The sequence below is a fragment of the Bison bison genome, unplaced genomic scaffold, assembly GCF_000754665.1.
Source record: "Bison bison bison isolate TAMUID 2011002044 unplaced genomic scaffold, Bison_UMD1.0 scf7180017864044, whole genome shotgun sequence".
Lineage (NCBI taxonomy): Eukaryota > Metazoa > Chordata > Mammalia > Artiodactyla > Bovidae > Bison > Bison bison.
Window position 1 is genome coordinate 97,217 of NW_011494616.1, and position 6,170 is coordinate 103,386.

Genomic DNA, 6,170 nt, shown 5'->3' on the forward strand with positions numbered 1-6,170 from the left:
GGTGATGCCATCCAGCCATCTCATCCTCTGTTGTTCCCTTTTCCTCCTGCCCCCAATCCCTCCCAGCATCAGTCTTTTCCAATGAGTCAACTCTTCACATGAGGTGGCCAAAGTACTGGAGTTTCAGCTTCAGCATCAGTCCTTCCAAAGAACACCCAGGGCTGATCTCCTTTAGAATGGACGGGTTGGATCTCCTTGCAGTCCAAGGGACTCTCAAGAGTCTTCTCCAACACCACAGTTCAAAAGCATCAATTCTTCAGCACTCAGTTTTCTTCACAGTCCAACTCTCACATTCATACATGACCACCGGAAAAACCATAGCCTTGACTAGATGGACCTTTGTTGGCAAAGTAATGTCTCTGCTTTTCAATATGCTACCTAGATGGTTGGTCATAAATTTCCTTCCAAGGAGTAAGCATCTTTTAATTTCATGGCTGCAGTCACCATCTGCAATGATTTTGGAGCCCCCCAAAATAAAGTCTGACATTGTTTCCACTGTTTCCCCATCTATTTCCCATGAAGTGATGGGACCAGATGCCATGATCTTTGTTTTCTGAATGTTGAGCTTTAAGCCAACTTTTTCACTCTCCTCTTTCACTTTCATCAAGAGGCTTTTGAGTTCCTCTTCACTTTCTGCCATAAGGGTGGTGTCATCTGCATATCTAAGGTTATTGATTTTTCTCCTGGCAATCTTGATTCCAGCTTGTGCTTCTTCCAGCCCAGCGTTTCTCATGATGTATTCTGCATAGAAGTTAAATAAGCAGGGTAACAATATATAGCCTTGATGTACTCCTTTTCCTATTTGGATCCAGTCTGTTGTTCCATGTCCAGTTCTAACTGTTGCTTCCTGACCTGCATATAGGTTTCTCAAGAGGCAGGTCAGGTGGTCTCGTATTCCCATGTCTTTCAGAATTTTCGACAGTTTCTTGTGATCCACACAGTCGAAGGCTTTGGCATAGTCAATAAAGCAGAAATAGATGTTTTTCTGGAACTCTCTTGCTTTTTCCATGATCCAGCGGATGTTGGCAATTTGATCTCTGGTTCCTCTGCCTTTTCTAAATCCAGCTTGAACATCTGGAAGTTCACGTTTCATGTATTGTTGAAGCCTGGCTTGGAGAATTTTGAGCATTACTTTACTAGCATGTGAGATGAGTGCAATTGTGTGGTAGTTTGAGCATTCTTTGGCATTGCCTTTCTTTGGGACTGGAATGAAAACTGACCTTTTCCAGTCCTGTGGATAAACCTAGACAGCATATTAAAAAGCAGAGACATCACTTGCTAACAAAGGTTTGTATAGTCAAAGCTATGGTTTTTTCAGTAGTCATGTATAGATGTTAGGGTTGGACCACAAAAAAGGCTGAGCACTGAATAACTGATGCTTTCATTCTGTGCTACTGGATAAGACTCTTGAGAGTCCCTTGGACAGCAAGGAGATCAAACCAAGACCTATAGGAAATCAATCATGAATGTTGATTGGAAGTACTGATGCTGAAACTCAAATACTTTAGCTGCTACTGCTGCTGCTAAGTCGCTTCAGTTGTGTCCGACTCTGTGCGATCACAGAGACGGCAGCCCACCAGGCTCCCCGATCCCTGGGACTCTCCAGGCAAGAACACTGGAGTGGGTTGCCATTTCCTTCTCCAATACTTTACTACCTGATGCAAAGAGCCAATTTATTAGAAAAGACTCTAATGATGGGAGAGACTGAAGGCAAAAGGAGGAGGGGGCAGCAGAGGTTGAGATGGTTAGATAGCATCATCAACTCCATGAAAATGAATTTGCGCAAAACTCTGTAGATGGTACAGGACAGAAGAGCCTAATGTGCTGTAGTTAATGGGGTTGCAAAGAATGAGATAAGACTTAACGACTGAAAAACCACAAACTCGTTTGTTTATGACAGCCTTTACAAAAACCACCTGAAACTGAATAGTCCAAATGTTCCTCAACCAATAAATCAATCAAACCAAATGCAGTACATTCATACAATGGAATGCTACTCAGGCATAAAAAGAAATACATCATTAGAATGTGCAACAATGTGGATGAATGTCCAAGGCACTGTTTTCAGTGAAAGAAGGCAATCTCAACAGTTACATACCATATATGACTTTATATGACTTTCTGGAAAAGGTCAAACTATAGAGACAAAGATAAGATCAGAGGTGGCCAGGGCTGAGTCATGAGGGGACAGTTTGACTACAAATAGACAACATGAAAAAATTTAGGAGACTTCCCTGGTGGTGCAGTGGATAGGAATCTGCCTGCCAATGCAGGGGACACAGGTTTAATCACTGGTTCGGGAAGATTCACATGCTGTGGAGCAACTAAGCCTGTGTACCACAACTACTAAACCTGAACTCTAGAGTCTGTGGGCCACAACTACTGAAGCCCATGCGCCCCAGAGCCACAGACCATAACTACTGAGCCTGCACACCTAGGGCCTGTGCTCCGCAAGAGAAGCCCCTGCAGTGAGAAACCCGCACACTGCAGCAGAGTAGCCTCGACTCATTAGAGCTAGAGGAAGCCCACACAGAAACAAAGACCCAGTGCAATCAGAAAAAAAACAAAATTAAACATTAAAAAATATTTTTAAAAAAAGAAAAATTGGGGAGAGAGGGTACTTAATTTGAAAATATTAAGGTCCTAAAATTCTATGGTTGGAAATATTACAATGCAGTATATCATTCTCATAAGTTTTATTCTCTTCCTCTCTGCATGCACTGTTTTAAATTAGAAAATTACATACAGTATTTTAACACAACCAAATTCTCTATCAGTGAAAGAATTAATGAATACATTGCTTGTGTTTGTGTATAAAATACATAAAATATGGTAACTTCTCGCAATTCCTGTGACTCTTCTGCACCACTGTGTGCTCAAAGAAATGTGGTTAAAATCTATTGCCTAATTCTATGGGTCCAACCCCTGTAATCACTTAAATAAAGTAATTTAGTATTCTTGGCTGGAGAATCCCACAGATAGAGGAGCCTGGCAGGCTGTAGTCCATGGGGTCCGCACAGAGTCGGACGTGACTGAATAGACTTAGCAAAGTATAACATTGTATTAAATTTATCTAGATTTAGGAGAATTTTCACTTGAGTTAAATTTTTTAAAACATATTTTCAAAACAATTTATTTATTTCCTGATGTTTAATTTGAACTCTTACAAAAAGATATTTACATTCTCTTTCATTTTGAATTTTAAAGGCTGATTTTTATGTAATTAATTCAAGTGACTTGTTGGTTATTGGCATTTTACTAGGAAAATGAATGATTTTATATTCTATACAAATACATTGCTAATTAATAGAGGGCTTAGGACACCAGCTCTTTGAGGAAGAACCAAGAAGACCCCAAAATTGCTGATTTCTTTGTTTATAAGAGGATTCTATTTGGAAAAACACCTTTAATGCAGAGATGGCACATAAATTCAGGTAGCTTTTTCCAAACTGTTTAGGAAATCTCCAAGAACATCCCCAAAGCATATTTCTTTCAGTTTTCTTACAAGTAACTGCTTCGGGGAAATCAAGGAATCATGATGCCATCCCCAGAGGATATTTTCTTTATTCTATTATCATAGTTTTTATAGGTTTGACAATTCAATAAATATGTTGTTAACCTCTTCCTTTGGTTTTCATCATGATACTTAAATACATGTTCCATACATGATATAGGACACAGATATACCCGTAGCTGATTCATATCAATGTATGGCAAAAACCACCACAGTGTCGTAAACTAATTAGCCTCCAATTAAAATAAATAAACTAAAAAAAAACCAAACAGATCTTACTTTTTAATAAAAGGCTAATTTGTTGTGACCAAAAGGTGAAATTTATCTTTGGATTCTTGAATTGTTAACTTACACATACATTCATGTTTGACTCATATCATCATGTATGTATGAATACAGCCCAAGTTTTGAAAACTTCTTTGACAAGAGCAATATATTCATAATCGTTTATATTATATAAGTTTAATTCTGTTTCTCACTTGTTTGTAAAAGAAAAAGTTAGCCCTTCTCACATAACTTGTGAAACTTTGCTTCTTAAAAGAACACTTTTCCCTTGGCATACAAACAGAAAGGTTATTCCGGGCAGTGTAAGGGCTTGAACCCTGGCAGATTTAGGTCCAAATATTTGGTTCAATCACTTAACTCTGAATGTCTGTTTCCTCATCTTTCCGGTGGGGATAATAAGATTTGTCTTGCAGGGATGTTACAGGAAAAAAACTTGGCCCACTGGTTGGCAATGGCTTGTCCACAACTAACAGTGACTATGAGAAACATCAATGACTTCTGTTGCCGATATTTGTTTTTTTCTTTTCCCCAAAAGAGAACTTGGCCTTCTTAATAGATGTTGTTTGGTCTATTATAAAAGAAAAGTTTGTTCTCGCAATATGTATTTACATATTTTAGAGATTTTCTTCCTTAAAAAGCAAAACAAAAAAAAATTGCCATATTGAAAAATATACACTTAAAAATCTCAAGATAAAATACTTTTGCTACTAAACTTCAAAAGGATAAGATTTTAAATTAAAAACTGTATTGGCTTTAAAATTTTCACACTAATCTTTTTTTACAGAGTTCTTTAAACACTGGGTTTCTTTTAAACATAAACTATGCTTTTGTTATCAAGTATGCTTTCCCTTATTGTATAACTATAATTTATAAAATCATATATATAACAAACATATAGAATATATATAGGTATTGATTTTTGTTTTTAGTTTTGAATTTCTTATGATTCTTAAAACTCTTGGCCTTGCTTTGCCATTAGAGAACACTAACTCTGCACTTCAATTCTAAATATAAATGTAAATATTTTTATCAATATATGCATATTAAAATTAGCCAATAATATCACATAGTGTGTTTTATTCTTCTCTAAGGTCCGTTTTCTCAAAATTAACCTGAAATTTGCTTTTGAGTGATCACTTTTGGAGAAATCACTAATAAAAAACCCTATATCTTCTGGTATTTTCCCAAAGAGAAAAAAGTAAAAAAAAAAAAAAAAAAAAGGCTTATTTCAGAGTCAATAAATTTATAATCATTTATTTGTTGTAGAAAAATTGTCTGCATTTTTCATATTCTACCACAGGGTGGTGTATCGCTTTAAATATGGGACCTGTTTTTACTACCATGCATTCCTAACTAGATTCATTCTGTTATGTAGATAAACTATGAAGTAGGGTTTTAGTGAATGGTAAAATTGGGGTTCTAAAATTTGAACACTATCCAACTCCTTTGAATTGCTACTCAGGTATAATTAAGAAAAAATTAATATTCAGTGGTCCCCAACAGAAGAAAGCAAAAAAATCTATTCCAATCCTGTGGAGATTTTATGACACAAGGTCTTGAAATGGTATTTAATTTTCATGTAATTGTGTATGCTTTTCCTTCAAAGGTAGCAGTCATGGCATAGTCTACTGTTTCAACGACTGATTTATATGTTGTATATAAGTATTGTATGGGCTTCCCTGGTGGCTCAGATGGTAAAGAAACTGCCTACAATGTGGGAGACCTGGGTTCAATCCCTGAGTCAGGAAGATCCCCTGGAGAAGGGAATGGCAACCTACCCCAGTATTCTTGCCTAGAGAATTCCATGGATAGAGGAGCTGGGCAAACTATAGTCCATGGGATTGCAAAGAGTCTGACACAACTGAGCCACTAACACTTCACTTCATATATGAATTAATTGTGATAATCTAAATGCAAAAAGGCAAAATGGCTGGCTGAGGAGGCCTTACAAAGAGCTGAGAAAAGAAGAGAAGCAAAAGGGAAAGGAGACAAGGAAAGATATAACCATTTGAATGCAGAGTTCCAAAAATATCAAGGAGTGATAAGAAAGTTGTCCTAAGTGAACAATGCAAAGAAACAGAGGGAAACAATAAAATGGGAAAGACTAGAGATCACTTCAAGAAAATTAAAGATACCAAGGGAACATTTCATGCAAAGATGGGCACAGTAAGGGACAGAAATGGTATGGATATAACAGAAGCAAAAGATATTAAGAAGAGGTGGCAAGAATATATATAACTATACAAAAAAGATCTTATTGACCCAGGTAAACCCAATGGTATGATCACTCAACTAGAGCCATATGTCTTGCAGTGTGAAGTCAAGTGGGCCTTAAGAAGCATCACTATGAACTAAGCTAGTCGAGGTGATG